The sequence below is a fragment of the Bufo bufo genome, chromosome 1 (assembly GCF_905171765.1).
Source record: "Bufo bufo chromosome 1, aBufBuf1.1, whole genome shotgun sequence".
Lineage (NCBI taxonomy): Eukaryota > Metazoa > Chordata > Amphibia > Anura > Bufonidae > Bufo > Bufo bufo.
The window spans coordinates 728948602-728968668 of NC_053389.1; the positions used below are offsets into that span (position 1 = coordinate 728948602).

Genomic DNA, 20067 nt, shown 5'->3' on the forward strand with positions numbered 1-20067 from the left:
TTCATAACAATCACCTGCTTGTCATCGGAGGAGACCACTGCTACATGTAACGATCTCCTTCACAGTGTGGGAAGGAGCAATCACTAATGCCATTGCTTGTTCCCATACTGATCCATGGTTTGCTAGCAGCAAGTTGGGATGATCTGTCGCTGGCAAAGGGATGATTTTTAAACCTGCTGAAAGATTGTGGTTACCAGATGAACGAGGATTTGCTTGTTCATTGGGTAATTAGTGGCAGTATTATACAGGCAGATCAACACTAATGAACGACAATCGCCTGGTGTAATACAGGCTTTATAGTGAAGTAGGATATAGATACAGGAATATAAGATATCACTGTATGAAAGAGGGGCGATTTCAAACAGGCCACCTGAATTAACTGGAGAAGGTTTATCACTGAGATCATGTACCTAAGCATTTAAACTTGCACAATATGGAAAGATCACAGCTACAAGCAGCAAATGTGCAATTTGCTGTAATTACAGCCTGCGTTAATTGCATGCTGATTGGAGGATAATATCTGTTATTCATGTTGTCGCCAGGCTGTATTTTTAAACTGCACAATGTCAATATATATTTTTTCTGCTTTGAGATCTCATAAAAAAAGATTTGGCATGAATTAAAAAGTTTAAATTGTCTTTCGATGTTAGTGTAAAGTAGGTCAATGGAGCTTCATCCATGTTGTCTGGGGGCAAATGAAAACTTGTGCTTCGTGAGATTGCAAATATAAGTAATTTTATAGATAATTATCTGACTATTAACTTGTTTACACAGAAGACTTTCCATACATGTAGCTTATTTTTCATTAGACAGCTCAGATCTACAAGTGCAGTACGCCAGTCCTGCAGGGTGAGCAAATCTGAGGTCACGGGGGTAGTTAACAAACCGAGGGTTGCTCTTGGTACTCACAGTTTGTAGAAGACCCTGGGCAGGCGTACAGCAGTGATGGAGAGGCTGGAACATGAATCCTCTGGGCCACTCTCTGTGTATAGGGACCAGGCCAGGTGGTAGGTGAGGTGCCCTGGGTGTTGGAAGTTTAATGTGCCGGTGGCAAGATCCCTTATAGTTCGTGACGCCAGTGCCGGTAACGGTGGCACACCGATTTGTTGCAGGAATAATTGAGGTACACAAAGTTGCAGTGAACCAGAACTACTTTTTACTGAACAGGTCAACTATATACAGTCCTCAGTTAGTCCCATAGGTATAATGTTGAATACAGGCAGGCTTCATACAAATGGCAGGCAAAGTCTTTGCAAGATACTCAGAGGGTATAACACTTACAGATCAGGCTGTACTTTCCTCAGATCCTGTCTGGCTTTCACCAAGGCCCGTATGCCCTATTGCTGGCTTTATCCTTGGGTAGGGAAATCTTCCTCTGGTAATAATCCTCTTGCTGTAAATATCCTTCTGCCCTTCAGCTTTCTACTTAGCTGGATAAAAGTGGCTCTGCTCTGTACTTTGTAAGGTGCTAGATATCTTCAGGAGGGAACCTCTTCTCCTGGAAGTAAGCTAGGAGCCTGGGCTATCTAGCTGCATGTCAGAAGCTGCTTCCCAGCTATCTTCTGGTTAAAGTCCACACTGGCTTCTGACCACACTCTACTCTCTCTGGTCTGGACCTGACTATATATACTAGGGGGTTCCCTAGCTCCCTCTACTGCCTAGGAGGAGGAATTACACCCCTAACAGGCCTGGTACAGGAGATAATATGAAAATACACATTACAATGCAATATAAAATACCATGACCATGTTCCACAGGAGGTGGAGAACAACGTGACCCAATTGACCCTTGAGTAGTGCCCACCCTTACGTAGTGGGACACTACACCAGCTCCATAAATAGAGTTTTAATGTATGCACTGGTGCTTCAAAACCTTTTTTGTTGGTTGGAAGTAGAACATGGAACTTCTGACATTATGGATAACATTCAAAATCTACTCATTTTTAAAATCTTATGCTGAAATTCATTATAGTTAAATTAAAGATGAGCAAATCTAATCAAAACTAATCAGATTTGTTACGAATTTCACAAAAAATGTGTTGTCAAATAAATCCTTACTTTTCAGACAAAATGTGTAAAAATGGGGCTCAGATACAAATATGGAGGAAGAAGGTGGAGGATCACATGAAAGTGGGAGGAAGTGCAACGACCAGACACCATGAGTGTACTAGTGATAATGTGCCGGGGATAGTAGTACTCACGGTTAAGTTGTCCCTTTGGGCCGGCGTGCAGTGGATTGGAAGACAGCACGAAATCCTCCGGGGCACTCTCTGTTGCAGGGAACACCAGACAGATTTTGGTTGAGGTGCCCTTGATGGTGGTGGTGTTTAGGGTGCTTGTGGCGGCTGGGCCCCTGGTTCGTGATGCCAGCACTGTTAGGTGGCAAATGTGGAGATGAAGTGAAATGATGAGAGAGGCAGTAGTTTAACCAAACAGGAACTTTACTTGTCAGTTGTAATCTTGCAGTGAATAGCATTTGACAGCACTTTGTATTGCATGAAATTGGCAAAGATGATAAAGCTGCAAATTCCCATTAGCAGGCTCCGTGAGGCGCTGTATGTAGGTTCCAGCTCAACTTACTTATGCAGGAGTGGTAAGAAACCCTACTTGGTTCCTGTACTTGCTCAGGCTTTCTATCTTTGCAATAATATGATTAAACACAACTTTGTACTTAGTTGGCAGATGGTGTCCAGGGCGCTAGAAGCTTCTCCTGGTCACTTGGTGCTGTGGAGTCCTTAAGCTGGGAATGCTCTAGTCTCCACAAGTTCAAACAAAACAATCACTGATCTTAGGGAGACCAGCTACAGAAAACACTGTGGAGCCTCATTTAAGAGTCTTGACACAGCAATCCAAAGTGCAAAGCTCCCTGGGAAACAGAGATATGCAAAATAACTGTGGAGTCCCAGTTATGGGTCTTCAACACAGTGAAAGCCAGATATCCCTCAAAGGAAGGAAAACTGAGCAAATGGGTGTCCCCATTACAGAGATCACCAAATCCACCATATTAAGTGGCCCCTATGTCAAGATCACACTCTTTTACAAGCTTTAAGGATGTGACAGGCAAGACCTAAGCCAGTTATCTATCCACAGACAGCTGTTTCAGGGTGTTACCCCTCATCAGTGTGGAGTAGGTTTCTGGCTAACCGGGAGCAATGCCTTGGAGACTACTCAAACAAAATAAATCGCTGATCTTAGGGAGACCAGCTACAGAAAACACTGTGGAGCCTCAGTTAAGAGTTTCGACACACCAATCCAAAATGCAAAGCTCGCTGAGAAACAGTAATATGCAAAATAACTGTGGAGCCCCAGTTATGGGTCTTCAACACAGTGAAAGCCAGATATCCCTCAAAGGAAGGAAAACCGAGCAAAGGGGTGTCCACAGACACAGTGTAATGACCGGCATCACGCAAAGGAAAGGAAATGGGAAGGCCCTGTCCAAGGGAGAGGGAAAGATGGTGACCCCTGACTCACCTTGCCGCTGGCACCTGACTGCCCTGACGTCCCTAGATGGGTTCCTCACCCGTACGCCGATCACGTGCCTAAACCCTGGCTTTCCCTAAGATGAGCCCTATGTAGTGAACGGGGCGGTGGGATCACTAGTCCGCACCACTGACACTAAGAGGAAAACACCAAGGAGAGGACACACAATACAGACAAACATATAATCCCAGGTGGGCGACAACAGCAGACCACCAAGGCCCAACAGGGATCCGGAGGGTAACGTTCTGGAACAACAACCAGGGAACACAGCTACACAGCTCCAGTGGGTCAGTATAGAAGTCCAGGCAGGAAGCTCTATATCTGGCAACCAGAGAAGTGAGAGATGGGAATATAAGGAGGTTGGGAATGGATTGCTGGACAAGAAACAGCCGAGGAGGAGAAGCTACGGATCCCTGAGTGAGCCAAAAAGGATTGCAAGGCAAACCCAGAAAGCTACCATTAATAAACAGCACTGTCTTTAGACATAGAGCGCGCAGCCACCCGCTGCGACTTCCTGACCCCGGGTATAACGGAGTCAGGCGTGGCTCTTGACACCCTCGTGACACACAGGTTCAAGTAGATTAACTCCTGGGGCAAAGCCCAGGAGGATGGAGACAGAGTCTGTTTCCTAGACTCCTCACTCTTCTCTCCCCTCCTTCTTACTTCTTTCTCCACACACACTAACACCTCACTTCCTGTGGCTGGCCTATTTAAATGATGTACTAGTGACCTCTAGTGTTGGTAAAGTGTAGTGCGTTTGAAGAGCCTGATGTAGGAATTTAGCAGCATATGATCAAGACAAATACAATTAGTGCAAAATGACATGAAATGGAAATAGCATTTTGGATTGACCCATAAACACATAAGTGGGACACTACAGAAGTAAGGCTTGCCCTGATTGGTTTAGAGGCTGACAAAAAGCCTGGTCAGCCAATCAGGGGCAGGATTCAGGTACTTTTAGGCTACTTTCACACTAGCGTTCGGGGCTCCGCTTGTGACTTCCGTTCAAAGGCTCTCACAAGCGGCCCCGAACGGATCCGTACTGCCCCAATGCATTCTGAGTGGATAAGGATCTGCTCAGAATGCATCAGTCTGGCAGCGTTCAGCCTCCGTTCCGCTCAGCAGCGGACACCCGAACGCAGCTTGCAGCGTTTTGATGTCCGCCTGGCCGTGCGGAGGCGTGCGGATCCGTTCAGACTTACAATGGAAGTCAATGGAGACTGATCCGTCTGTCCTGGCTCCGCTTTGACACGGATCCGTTCGAAACCGTTCACGTCTCTGCGCATGCCCAGTAACTTCCTGTCCCTCCCCCTCATCGTCGGCCATTTTGGATTATCGACTTGGTGAGACTGGTAAGTATGAAGTTTTGTATGTTTGTCTATCTTTCTTTTTTTACTATCTATCTATCTATCTATCTATCTATCTATCTATCTATCTATCTATCTATCTATCTCTCTATTTCTAGGGTGGGGGGGCTGCTGGCACTTGGTAAGGGGTGTGTGTCTGGAACTGTGGGAGCCGCTGGCACTGGTGGTGTGGGCTGCCTTTATGGGGGGCTTCTGGCACTGGGGGGGGGCCTGTGTGGCTGGAACTGGGGGGGGTCTGCTGGCAATGGTATGATGTTTGTGGCTGAAGTTGTGGTTGCTGCTGGCACTGCGGGGGTGTTTGTGGCTGGAACTGTGCGGTGCTTCTGACATTGCGGCGGTGTTTGTGGCTGGAACTGTGCAGTGCTTCTGACATTGCGGCGGTGTTTGTGGCTGGAACTGTGCGGTGCTTCTGACATTGCGGCGGTGTTTGTGGCTGGAACTGTGCGGTGCTTCTGACATTGCGGCGGTGTATGTGGCTGGAACTGTGCGGTGCTTCTGACATTGCGGCGGTGTTTGTGGCTGGAACTGTGCGGTGCTTCTGACATTGCGGCGGTGTATGTGGCTGGAACTGTGCGGTGCTTCTGACATTGCGGCGGTGTTTGTGGCTGGAACTGTGCAGTGCTTCTGACATTGCGGCGGTGTTTGTGGCTGGAACTGTGCGGTGCTTCTGACATTGCGGCGGTGTTTGTGGCTGGAACTATGCGGTGCTTCTGACATTGCGGCGGTGTATGTGGCTGGAACTGTGCGGTGCTTCTGACATTGCGGCGGTGTTTGTGGCTGGAACTGTGCGGTGCTTCTGACATTGCGGCGGTGTTTGTGGCTGGAACTGTGCGGTGCTTCTGACATTGCGGCGGTGTTTGTGGCTGGAACTGTGGGGGCTGCTGGCATTGGGGGGGCTGAGGGCACTGTGGGAAGGTTGTTTGGAACTGGGGGCCTGATGTCATTGTGGGGGGCTGCTAGCACTATGCGGGGCTGCTGTCTCTGGGGGTGTTTATGGCAGTTGGGGGGGGGGGATCATGGCTCCTGTCGGATTCATTTTTTTAATCATTTTATTATTAGGGTTGTTCCCAAAAAAAGAAAAAAAAACTGAAACTATCTGCGGTGGGCAAGCCCAGATCTATATTTTAAAAAGTAAGTATTGAAAAAAAAAAATTGTTGATATATGAGGAAATAGTGCTCTACAAGTTCCTTTAACGTTATCTGCATTTTGTCTGGTATTCTGTTGCGTACAGATGTCATCAAAGAAGACAACCATAGACTGGAGTGACCCACCCAGAAGGCGCCGCCGCCGTATTCAGTGGCCGGTAAGTATAAAATCAACATTTGGAGTTTTTACTGTTTTATTCGTTGCATTAATCAGTATGTGCTCTTATTATAGATTTCTTCATCATCGTCTGTGGAGGGCTCTCCATCACCTGCCGAATCGCCAGCGTCCAGGGGAGGTGGACCAAGCCCGGACCGAGGCTGTCAAGAAGTAAGTATATATATATATATAGAGATCTTAATTATTATTTTTTATTTAAGTACAGTCTTCTAAAAAAAAAAAAAATTGTTTTTAGCAATCTGCACCTAGAGCCACCAGCGAGGATCCCCCAGTCGCCTCCAGAGTCCGCGGGAATGAGCGTGGCGGTCGTAGACGTGTAAGTATTGAATTAAGTAGTTTTAATTAGCATTTTGTATTAGGATTTACATAAAATTTTGTATTTCCCTTTTTTTCAGGGTTCCGTAGGCTCCACCAGGGAAGATGAGGAGTTCGGGGTTCCGAGCATAGATAACCTGCTCCTCATCCGACTGGTGGAGGCGCGTCCAGCATTATGGGACCACTCCGACCGCCACCACGCCGATCATCGTCGTACCCAGCGGCTCTGGAGGGACATCTCTGCTTCAGTTTTTGAGACCTGGGGGGATCTAGATGCGGCGGCTCAGGAGAAATATGGTAAGTAAAACAATATGTATTTTAATACTTTAAAATATTGTTCTTTTCCTTCATCATGCTGATTTTAGTTTTTATTGTTTTTTTCGATAGTCAAACTGGTTACAACGCGTTGGCGATCTATCCGGGACCGCTTCAGGAGGGATTACAACAAGGAGGTTCAGGCCCCGAGTGGCTCCGGAGGAACCTCAGGGGCCACCTACATCCATACGGCGGCCCTGGGGTTCCTACGAAGGGCGATGGCACCGAAAAGGTAAATATTTATAACAACTGTTCAAAAAATAAATTGTAAAGGGGCTGTCTGAGACAGCGGAGCGTTTGGCTCCCCTGTTTTGGCCAGCCCCCCCCACAGTCAGATGGACAACTGTTCTCTCCGTCTGACTGTAAGGGGCTGTCTGAGACAGGGTAGCGTTTGGCTCTCCTGTTTTGGCCAGCCCCCCACAGTCAGATGGACAACTGTTCTCTCCGTCTGACTGTGAGGGGCTGTCTGAGACAGGGTAGCGTTTGGCTCCCCTGTTTTGGCCAGCCCCCACAGTCAGATGGACAACTGTTCTCTCCGTCTGAATTTAAGGGGCTGTCTGAGACAGCGAGGCGTTTGGCTTCCCTGTTTTGGCCAGCCCCCCCCCACAGTCAGATGGACAACTGTTCTCTCCGTCTGACTGTAAGGGGCTGTCTGAGACAGGGTAGCGTTTGGCTCCCCTGTTTTGGCCAGACCCCCACAGTCAGATGGACAACTGTTCTCTCCGTCTGAATTTAAGGGGCTGTCTGAGACAGAAGAGCGTTTAGCTTCCCTGTTTTGGCCAGCCCCCTATGGTATACGGTAGACATAGCATAGAACAGTGTTTCCCAACCAGTGTGCCTCCAGCTGTTGCAAAACTACAACTCCCAGCATGCCCGCACAGCCAAAAGCTGTCCGGGCATGCTGGGAGTTGTAGTTTTGCAACAGCTGGAGGCACACTGGTTGGGAAACACTGGCATAGAACATGGATGTTTTATTTAAAGAACAATTCCTAACTTTCATTTTTTTTTTTTCTACAGAAGTGCCAGCAGCACTCGGGAGCCTGACCAACCTCCTGAGGCAGAACCGGAACGGATCGCCAGCGCCAGCCCTCCTGTCCCTCATGCATCGGCTCAGGATAATCCGAGTCCCCTACCGGGTCCCTCCGCTCAACAGAGGCTCTTAGGTTTTCGTCAAAATTTGAGAGCCCTGGTGAGCAGGCAGAGATCCGGTAGGCCAAATCGAGCTGATTATGCAAACCTTGTAGAGGTCGTTTCCGACGCTCTAGAAGGTTTTGCCCAACATCAGATGGAGTTTGGTGCTGACTTGATTCGCCGCTGGGAGGGGGCGGAGTCGGCGTTTCAACGCAGCCCAAACTACCATTATGGGCTAAGCATGATCAGTTTGATGGACTCAATGACGCCCGAGCAGTTGCATGAGTACAAGATCATGCTAGAGAACGGGTCATGGGAAATCATGCACCGCCCCCAACCCCCACCCCCACCCCCATCCCACACCTACCCCCCATCCCACACGAGTGGCCAGTACCGCCAACCTTTCCCTTCCCACCCCCCCGAGCATGTGTTTCCTTCTGCTTCTTTTTCATCTCCTGCCCCGTATTTTCCTCCTACTTCTTTTCAAACTCCCTCCACCTCTACACATGCTCGGGCCTCCTCCTCCTCAGACCCTTCCTTTCTCCACACCCCGCAATTACGCCCTGCATCCTTTCCTGTGGCCCGTAGTTTTACCTCAGTGGATCGCCAGGACAGGGGGGCTACCATTGCCAGCCCCAGACCATCAACCCCACGACAGTCCACCTCCCCTCACCGTTATGAACAATTGTAAATATAATTTTTGTTTATATTTATTTTATTTATTTTCTGTATAAAAAATAAAAAAATGTTTATACTTTACTGCACTGTGTCTGTGTTTTATTGCCCTGTACAGAGAACCTTGGCACTATAGCTGTGTTGAAATTAAAACTACCCTAGTCTCACTACTGTGCGTTTATTATAACACCCTTGGTAGTTTTTATATCAAAACAGCATTAGTGCCAATGTCGTAAGATCCATTAAAACCTGACCATCAATAATGAGCTATCTTTTGGCTCTTTATTGATCGTAGACCCTATGATTGGCTTGTTCATTGTTCAATCTTGCGCCCTTTCATATGAGCCCTTGTGGGAGTCACGGTCCATGAGCATCAGGAATTCATTAATAAATTGTGATTTTAACGTTTAATGATTTCCCGATGACGCTAATATAACCAGTGTGATTACCACAAGGGACATACAGTTTTTAAAGGGGTATTCACATAGACAATGGGGGGATTTCACTTGAATATGTCCCCATTGTCTGATAGGTGTGGGTAAACATTGGTAGGACCCGCACCTATATCGAGAATGGAGCGGGGAGCACTGTTGCTGTAGGACACATTTCCCATGGTATGTCCACCACCAAGCGCTAATCCCCGCCTCTCACATAGAAGTGAATGGAGGGCGGCAGCACAGTGCGACCTCATCTACTTTCTTGGCTTCGTTCTCAATATATGTGAGGGTACCAGCCGTGGGACCCGCACCTATAAGACAATGTAGGTATATCTTAAAGTGGTATGCCCCCATTGTATGAGATGAGAAAACCCCTTTAAGGCCTCTTGCACACGACTGTATGCCCCAAGAGACATACGGTCCGTGAGCGGGCCATATGTCCCGTAGTGGCATTGATCGTGCGCACGAGAGCACACAGCATCATAGTGTACAATCATCCTGTGCAAGTTGAGCTGCCCGCGGGGATATAGTCTTGCACTAATAGATCATATGAGTGCGGGACAATAGCCCAGATTGCGGCACAACATGGTCAGCATCATGATGCTCTGTACTCCTGTACGCACGATCAATGACGATCAGGGACATATGGCCCTCTAACGAACACTATACATCTTTAAGTGCATGTAGTCATGTACAAGAGTCCAAAAGGTGTGGTCCATTATCAAAACCGGACCAGCTTTGGAACTTCAACAACATAGCCCTGGAGAAATGTAGGAGCATTAAAACCCTATAGATCTGAATACATGAAGATGGAACCTAAAGATACTTTTCCTTCCAAAATGGATCCGCTAAACGGATGACAAAACGGAAACCAACGTGACAAACGGATCCGTAAAACAGACGGATCCGTACAAACGGATCCGTCTGAATGGCTTCCGTTTGGCTCCGTTTAGTCAGTTTATTGACGGATCCGTTTGCCGAAATGCCCTTCAAACGGATCCGTCAAACGCTAGTGTGAAAGTAGCCTAACGAGAACCTCAAATAATGTCATTCTGCGTTCAGCTAGAGCCCTGAAAGGATGTCTTGTGGCAGTGACTGAGAAAAAGCTATTAGACATAAGCCACTAATCTAATGTGAGAGACACTATAAGCAGAGTTTAGGACGAGAATAGGGTAAGGAGCGTATAGGACGAGAATAGGGAGACATAATACGGTATATTTTAGATTTGATCAGGTAAAGCATATAGAGCGAGTGAGGGACTGAAACTTGCTGGCAACTAAGTTTTGTATTACAAAAACCCAAGCTTTTTTTAAAGTTTTTTATTTAAACTAATGAAAAATTTAGAAAACTAAACATTTAATTTCTACAGTTCATATACTTAATGCCAGCACACCAATAGCATATATTCTGCTGCAAGAGCTGAATTGTTTTCTAAAAATCATTTACAATTTTACATTGTATTTGGCCATTGCAGCCCATTATATCAATGTTACTGAATGTGTTGTACAGTGTCGTAACTAGAAATGACTGGACCTCACAGCAAATTTTTGAATGGGCCCCTGCTCCCCAGAAAATTCTCCGTAACCTCCACTCCAGTGGATAGTTAAGATGGCTCTCATGGCTGCTCCATCCGTTTCCTACAGTGTCACTGTATATAATATAATTTTATAATACTGTTGAGGGGCCCCTGACATAAACATTTTTTAGTCCTCATCCTGGATGGGCCCCTTCTGAGGTTGGGCCCCAAAGCAGCTTTTTCCTCTGCTTCCCCTATAGCTACGCCCATGCATGAATTTTTTTGTGAGGTCTTGTAAGGCGTTTGTCCTTTTATGTCATTGAGGAAAAAACAATGCACAAAAATTCTGTCAGGGCCGGAAATCGCTGAAAGCGCAATACTCACCTCTTCCATCCTGGTCTTCCGCGCTCCACTGTGAAGGCTGCGCACAGTGTGAGGCCGCGCTGTGACCTCACACTGTGCGCGCCCACACAGCAGAGTGTACAAGAGGATTACCGAGTGGGGGCAGTGAGGAGCGGCGGCATCTAAAGCAGGAACGGTAAGTGTTTTTTATTTATTTGGGGGCTGATGGAGGCACTGGGGGATGAAGAGAGTCTGCTGGGGGGCTAATATGAGGCATGGGGGCTGATATAAGGCACTGGGGGCTGAATAGAGGCTGCTGGGGGTTGAAGAGGGACACTGGGGGCTGATATGAGGCACTGGGGGGCTGAAGAGGGGCATTGGGGGCTGATATAAGGCACAGGGGGGCTGAAGAGAGGCTGCTGGGGGGCTGAAGAGAGGCTGCTGGGGGGCTGAACAGAGGCTGCTGGGCGGATGAAGAGGGGCATTGGGGGCTGATATGAGGCACTGTGGACTGAAGAGAGACTGCTGGGGGACTGATATGAGGCACTGGGGGCCGATATGAGGCACTGGGGGCTGAAGAGAAGCTGCTGGAGGGGCTGAAGAGAGGCTTATGGGGGGCTGAAGAGGGGCACTGGGGGGCTAAGGAGGGGTACTGGGGGGCTGAAGAGGAGCATTGGGGAATGATATGAGGCACTGGGGACTAAAGAGAGACTGCTGGGGGACTGATATGAGGCACTGGGGGGCTATAGAGAAGCTGCTGGGGGGCTGAAGAGAGGCTGCTGGGGGGCTGAAGAGGGGCACTGGGGGCTGAGGAGGAGCACTTGGGGGCTGATATGAGTCACTGGGGGGCTGAAGAGAAGCTGCTGGGGGCTGAAGAGAGGCTGCTGGTGGGCTGAAGAGGGGCACTGGGGGCTGATTGGGTTCATTCACATTGGGGTCCAATCTGAGGTCTTATTGTGGTCTTATTAACATTGGGGATCTTATTGGGGCTGTCAGCTGAGGTCTGATTAACATTGGGGGTCTGATTGGTAGTCTGACCTCAGGTGTAATGAAAAATATTTTTTTCTTATTGTCCCCCTCTAAAACCTAGGTGCGTCTTATGTGCCGGAGTGTCTTATAGGGCTAAAAATACAGGTAAGTGTAAAAATTATTTCTTCACCCTTCATTATATTGATAGTGCGGGTCTGCATGTATGTATTGCTTATAGGGCAAAAAATAAAGGTAAGTGTAAAAATTATTTCTTCTCCCTTCATTATATTGATAGTGCGGGTCTGCATGTATGTATGCAGAGTGTATTTGTGTATATATATGTGTGTGTGTGTGTATGTGTATATAATATATGCATGCATGCACGCGCATGCAGCGTGTGTGTTTGTGCTTTAGGGTGCACACCCTAATGCAATAGGCTGCGCACGCCTATGCTACCAATGCTACATGCGAGCACTCTGCTGCACTAGCAATGTTTCATGTGAACTCTCGTCTGCACCACTGTTGCTGTTTTGAAGACAGATGCAATGGTTGCTCAGAAAGCTGAGACTCTAGCAGTTGCACAATGGTGATGAATAGGGTTGAGCGAACCCGAACTGTAAAGTTCGGGTTCGTACCGAACTTTAGGATTTTTGGACCCCGGACCCGAACCCGAGCATTTTCGTAAAATTTCGGGTTCGGTGTTCGGCGCTTTCTTGGAGCTTTTTGAAAGGCTGCACAGCAGCCAATCAACAAGCGTCATACTACTTGCCCCAAGAGGCCATCACAGCCATGCCTACTAATGGCATGGCTGTGATTGGCCAGAGCAGCATGTGACCCAGGCTCTATAAAAGCTTGGGTCACAGAGCGCTGCACGTCACTCTGCTGTTACAAGTGTAGGGAGAGGATGCTGCTGGACTTGTGATTTCAGGGAGAGCATAGGAGAGAATCTAACTCAGCGATCTACAGACAAATAGTTGTGTGTGTGCAGGGCACAATCGTTTTATCCTGCCCTGAGACCATTGACCAAAAAGAAAAATATTATAATTCTGTTAGTTAGGTGGGTTGGCGGCAGCCATTTTATGCAAGCTCAGTGCACCAGCACTGCATCTAAGCTTTTGGGACATTGCTAATCACCATTTTTTTGGGGGCAAACTACAACATCTGGATTAGTCAGTGTGCAATTTAAGGTAGAAATACACCCATCATTTTCTGGGGTTTGAAAAACTCTTTTTTCCCCCCCCAAAAAACAGTATTTTCCAGATCTGCAAGTGTTAAATTCAAGTTTAATATATACAGCATTCATATTCTGTTAGCAAAAAAAGACTTTTTGGGCAATTTACAACATCTGGATTAGTCAGTGTGCAATTTAAGCTAGAAATACACCCATCATTTTCTGGCCCTCTGAGATACTCCCTCTACATACAGGGATTTGAATTAGGCATTTGAAATACAGCCATTTTGTGCAAAGATATATTTACTTCAGGCCTACAGAGGTTCAGGCCCTCTGAGATACTTCCTCTACATACATGGGTTTGAATCAGGCATTTGAAATACAGTCATTTGAAATACAGCCTTTTTGTGCAAAGATATATTTACTTCAGGCCTTCACTGCTTTCTCTTCTGCTGCAGTCACGGCCTCTTCATCCACCTCTGGAGTGACAGTGCCCACAAACAGAGGATCTGCCAGCAACACCAACACCTGGGTCACCAAGCATCTCCACAATGTCCCACGGAAGCGTTCAGCTCTCCATATCCCAAACGCTGGAGAGGAAGAGGAAGTAGCCCCTACCCACCCGCGATTCCTAGCCCTGAATGCCAGCATTTCTAAATTACTTGCCTTTGAAATGCTGTAATTCCGTCTGGTGGAGACAGATAGTTTTAAAGGCCTTATGGCGGTGGCTGTCCCACAGTACGTCATGCCCAGCCGCCACTACTTTTCAAGGCGAGCCATCCCTTCCCTTCACAACCAAGTAGGGGACAAAATCAGGTTTGCACTGCGCAACGCCATCTGTGGCAAGGTGCACCTGACTACGGATACGTGGACCAGTAAGCACGGTCAGGGCCGTTATATCTCCATAACAGCACACTGTGTAAATGCAGTGGCGGCTGGGCCTGAGGCGGATAGCAGTTTGGCGCATGTCCTTCCACCACTGAGGATTGCAGGGCGCTTTAGTTTGCCTCCTGTTGCTTCCTCCTCCTACTCTGCTTCCTCATCCTCTACCAGCTCCTCATCAGGTCAGCGTAACACCTTCACCACCAACTTCAGCACAGCCAGGGGTAAATGACAGCAGGCAGTTTTAAAACTTATCTGTTTGGGGGACAGGCCCCACACTGCGCAGGAGCAGTGGACGGGCCTTGAACAACAGACCGATGAGCGGTTTGTGCCAGTCAGCCTCAAGCCCGGCCTGGTGGTGTGCGATAATGGGCGAAATCTCGTAGCAGCTCTGGGACTAGCCGGTTTGACGCACATCCCTTGCCTGGCGCATGTGCTGAATTTGGTGGTGCAGAGATTCCTTAAAAATCACCCCGACATGTCAGAGTTGCTGCAGAAAGTGTGGGCCGTCTGTGCGCGCTTTCGGCGTTCTCACCCTGCTGCTGCTTGCCTGTCAACGCTGCAGCGTAACTTCAGCCTTCTTGCTCACTGCCTCATATGCGATGTGCCCACAAGGTGGAACTCCACCTTGCACATGCTGGCCAGACTGTGCAAGCAGCAGCAGGCGATAGTGGAGTTTCAGCTGCAGCACGCACGGGTGAGTCGCTCGGCGGAACAGCACCACTTCACCACCAATGACTGGGCCTCCATGCGAGACCTGTGTTCCTTGTTGCGCTGTTTCGAGTACTCCACCAACATGGCCAGTGCCGATAACGCAGTTCTCAGCGTTACTATCTCACTTCTATGCCTCCTTGAAAAAACGCTCATGGCGATGATTGAAGAGGATGTGGCACAGGAGGAGGAAGAGGGATCACTTCGAAGGGTTTCCGGCCAGTCATTTACAAGTGGCTCCGAGGGTGGGTTCCTGCACCCACAAACCCAAGGTACACAATTGTCCAGCCAGGGCACAGTTCTGGAGGATGAGGAGGTGGAAGATGAGGAGATGGAGGAGGAGGAACCATGTTCACAGCAGGGTGGCACCCAGACCAGCTCATGGCCATCACTGGTGCGTAAATGGGGGGATACAGAGGACACAGACGATACACCTCCCACAGAAAACAGCTTTTCGTTGCCTCTGGGCAGCCTTGCACACATGAGCGATTACATGCTGCAGTGTCTCCGCAACGACCGCAGAGTTGCCCACATTCTAACTTGTGCTGATTACTGGGTGGCCACGCTGCTGGATCCCCGTTACAAGGACAACGCACCGTCCTTAAATCCGTCACTGAAGCATGATCGTAAGATGCGCAAGTACAAGCGCACGATGGAAGACGCGCTGCTGATGGCATTCCCACCTGACAGCGGGGGCACAGTGGAAGCACAAGGCAAAGGCAGAGGATGAGGAAGAGGTCGCCAACACAGCTGGAGCACCGCCAGCACCTCAGAAGGCAGGGTTAGCATGGCCGACATGTGGAAAAGCTTTGTCAGCACGCCACAACAACCAGCACCACCAGCTGATATGGAACGTCTTAGCAGGAGGCAGCATTTCACTAACATGGTGGAGCAGTATGTGTGCACACGCCTACACGTACTGAATGACAGGTCTGCCTCCTTCAACTTCTGGGTCCCCAAATTGGGCACATGGCCTGAGCTTGCCCTTTATGCCTTGGAGGTGCTGGCCTGCCCTGCAGCCAGTGTATTATCTGAAAGTGTGTTTAAGACGGCAGGGGGCGTTATCACAGACAAGCGCAGCCGCCTGTCCACAGCCAACATTAAAATGAACCAGGCTTGGATCCCGCAAGACTTGTCTGTACCTTGTGCAGAATAGACATTTATACCACCATCAAACATATATTCTTGTACTCAAGTCAAGTGCAATGATTCTTTGTTTTCTTTTTTTTTATTTGTCACAATATTTTGGGGGCTACCTACCCCAATAAAAAAAATAAAAATAAAAATAAAAAAACATTGTTGGCTACCTCCTCCTCCTCCTCCATTGCTGCCTCCACCTACAACACCACATTCACCGCCTCCTCAACCTCCAACTCCATATCCACCTCCTTCTCTGAGTTGCAGGTTAATAATTTGTAATTTTTAGTTATTTTATTTTATTTTAAATTATTTCCCTATCCACATTTGTTTGCAGAGCAGTTGCCATGCTCTTAAGCACATTTTACTGCCTTTTACATCCCTCTAGCCTTTTCAAGGACTATTTTATAGCCATTTTAATGCAAAAAAGTGCCAATTTTAGTGCCCTAAATTGAAAAAATTCTTATTTTCAATTGTCGGGTGACATTTTACCATTTTTGGCGTATACAAACCCCTGCTGAGCCTGGGTGACAGAGGCCTAAATCTCTCAAAATCCTCTGTTCTATTGCTGGGTGACAAGATCCCCCTTTTGCCGTGAATAAACCTCGCTGTGCCTGGGTGACAGGGGCCTAAATCTCTCAAAATCCTCTGTTCTATTGCTGGGTGACATGAACCCCCTTTTGCCGTGAATGAACCCCTGCTGTGCCTGGTTGATGCAGCGTCCCACTACGTGTGTGTGGGCACTGCTTAAAAGCACTTTTTATCTTAACAATTGTATTGTGCAGTATAGTATGACTTTGTATTAATGTATCTGCAAAATCCCTGTTACCAGGCAGATTAGGTGTAATTTATACATCCCACCACTAGATGGGGATAACACTTAGGCTATATATATATCTAGTTCAGGCCTAGTTAGGGAGTTGACTGAGGTCCATCAGAGGAGACAGGTCAGTGTTGAGATCAGTGAGTAGTAGACTGATGCTGAGAGTCAAGGAGTGCAGATCTATCCCTTCTGCTCTGATGAAAGTTTAGTCCAAAAAAGAACAAGGAAAAAGGACTTATCTATCCAAAGGATAAAAGCCACAAGCCAGGCATCAAGGACCTTTGGGATATTCAGGTGAAGGATACCATAGCCTTCGGCAACCTCACCAAATTACACTGATATAGAAAATATCCGGCTAAGCTCCAAGTCAAGCCTAAAAAGCCTAGAAACAGTGGATTTGCAGACCTACTCTGTTACCATCAAGAGACTGTATTTTTGTACTGCTACAACCAAAGTCATCCACAGTAAAAGTTCTGAGTTGCATCTTACCACTGTCTACCTCATTATTACTACTAATGGTTGTACCACAACGGTACTGGCGTCACGACAAAAACCATCAAGGGACTCAGCCGCAACAAGCACCCTAAGCACCCCTAACATCAAGGGCACCTCAAAAACCATCTTGGCTGATGCTTCCCTACCACAGAGCGTGCCCCGGAGGATTTCGTGCTGTCCACCTCAACACTGTGCTGCCAGCCCAGGGAGGCTTTCTCCTAACCGTGAGTAAACTGATGAACTGTGTGTTTTAATTTGGCCCCTTATCGGTCCACCGTGCACCTCACGTGTTGCCCCTGCGCTACTGGCTGACTGCAGCGACAGGGGCCTAAATCTCTCAAAATCCTCTGTTCTATTGCTGGGTGACATGAACCCCCTTTTGCCGTGAATGAACCCCTGCTGTGCCTGGGTGACAGGGGCCTAAATCTCTCAAAATCCTCTGTTCTATTGCTGGGTGACACGAACTACCTTTTACCGTTAATGAACCCCTACTGTGCCTGGGTGACAGGGGCCTAAATCTCTCAAAATCCTCTGTCCTATTGCTGGGTGACAAGAACCCACTTTTGCCGTGAATGAACCCCTGCTGTGCCTGGGTGACATGGGCCTCGTTCTCTCAAAATCCTCTGTTCTATTGCTGGGTGACATGAACCCCCTTTTGCCGTGAAATGCTCTGAATTGCGGACAGGGAACTAAATTTTGTGAAAACATCTGTTACTGATAGGAAGATGCGCGACTACAAGTGCACGCTGCTGATGGCATTCCCACCTGACAGTGGAAGCACAAGGCGAAGGCAGAAGAGGAGGAAGAGGTCGCCAACGCAACTGGGGAACCGCCAGCACCTGAGAAGGCAGGGTTAGCATGGCCAAAATGTGGAAAAGCTTTGTCAGCCTTTGAGGTGCTGACCTGCCCTGCAGCCAGTGTATAGTGTGAACGTGTGCTTAGCACGGCAGAGAGCATTATCACAGGGCGCAGCCAATGTGGACAAGCTTACGTTTATTAAAATGAACCAGGCATGGATCCCACAGGACTTGTCCGTACCTTGTGCAGAATAGACATTTATACCAGCCTCAACCATCCATTCTTGTACTCAAGTGCACTTATTCTTTGTTTTATTTTGTTATATGTCCCAATATTTTGGGGGGATACCCCAATTTAAAAATAAAAAATAACACAAATCAGTGTTGGCTACCTATTCCTCCTTCACCGCCGCTTCCACCTACACCGCCACGTCAACCTACACCGCCACATCCACCGCCTCCTCAACCTCCTAGTCCTAGATCCAGATTGTTATTTTTAATTTTTCTGTATTTTATGTTATTTTAAGTCATTTCCCTATCCACATTTGTTTGCAGAACAGTTGTCATGCTCTTAAGCACATTTTGATGCCTTTTGCAGCCCTCTAGCCCTTTCCAGGACTATTTTAGAGCCATTTTAGTGCCCAAAAGTTCGGGTCCCCATTGACTTCAATGGGATTCGGGTTCAAGTTCGGGCCGAACTCGTCGAACACGAACATCCAGGTGTCCGCTCAACTCTACTAGTGACCACACCCAATCAGGGGGTTAACCCTTACAGCACCAGACAGGGGAAGGCTACAACTTAAAGGGGAAGTGCACACACCAGCCACCACGTTGCCACCGGCAACAGCATGCGTAGCAACCATGTCACGGCGCACACAGCCAAAGCCAAGACACTGCCACCACATGCCATAACAGCAACACGTTGCCACCAGCAACCGCAAGCATGGCACAAGTGTCACGGCACACACAGCAAAGGCCGTGACACTGTGCCAGGCAACCTCAAATAATCAAACAAAGCCTCAAGCCTTTCTCTGGTGTATACCATGTTCACACACTTCTGGCTGAGGCAGATAAATAGATCTGCTATTTTTGATGGTGCCCCATTGTGCCACTTCCCCAGTATATCTGCCTACCATCACGTTCCATACCATAAGGCTGCTACTGCCACTACCACAGCTGCTACTCCCTGCTGCTAATCTCCGTACTGCCACTTCTATTATCCCTATTGCCACTACTGTTGGTGCTACATAGCTGAGCTGAGCACGCACTGACTTTGTCTGTTCCATGCTGTTCTGCTATGGCTGACACTACTATTGCTGCTGTTGCTCCCAAATTAAGGACAGAATTTCTCCAGGCTTGTTCAACTCCATAACAAGCCATTGTTTCTTCTGACAATTAGCACTTGTGAGTGTATAAATATAGGCAAGCATTATACCCATTAGTGCATAATGTTTAGACGCTTGTGCAGAACAAGCCCCTGGTTCTTATGACATTAACATGTATGTGTAAACAGGGGAAGTGGTCTGCCCACATTAAGGCATATTTTTTGGATGCTTAGTCCCAACAAGCCAGTTTTTTTTCTGATATAACCATTTGTGTTTAAACACTATTTACCCACAATAAAAGACAGCATTTGAAAGGTTTCTAATATTAAAAAGCTTTACACATGTGATGGCACAGTGTGTTTTTAAATACGTTGTTTGTTAACACTGTCAACCCGGTGTTCACCCATAGCTATATATCACACCTAAAGAAACAAATATTTAACAATAGATGCTTTATTAGTATCAACAGTAGCATATTAAAATGCTAAATAGCTATATTAGCTATATATGTCAGTTGTTATTGTTGTCATTGTGTTAAAGAATAAAAAAAGAGGTGGGAGAGACAACAAAAATTCATAAACATTAAAAAAAAAAAGAAAAGAAAAAGATGAAGAAAGGGTTTCAGGTGTATGCTACCATGACTGCAAAGTAAAAACAAACAAGAACTACAAATGGAAGCACACTGCCATAGGCAAAGACACGTGCAAACACTAGAAAAATGATTAAATGTGAACTGCATTACTATTACACTACTATATTAAAATTAGAAGCTCTTTGCACACATTTTGTTGCACACATTTGTTATCAAAATTGTGTGGGCCCATCTACCAGCGACTAGGCGACTTTTAACAGATGG

General features: G+C 47.4%; 1 long non-coding RNA gene across 1 annotated transcript; it reads left to right on the forward strand.

Annotated features, from left to right (window-relative positions):
* Nucleotides 1-6445: 6445 nt before the first annotated feature.
* On the forward strand, nucleotides 6446-7011 carry LOC120987183. Its single transcript, XR_005775947.1, has 3 exons — nucleotides 6446-6486; nucleotides 6566-6782; nucleotides 6873-7011. It is a non-coding gene; the product is annotated as an uncharacterized LOC120987183 (long non-coding RNA).
* The last annotated feature ends 13056 nt before the right edge of the window (nucleotides 7012-20067 follow it).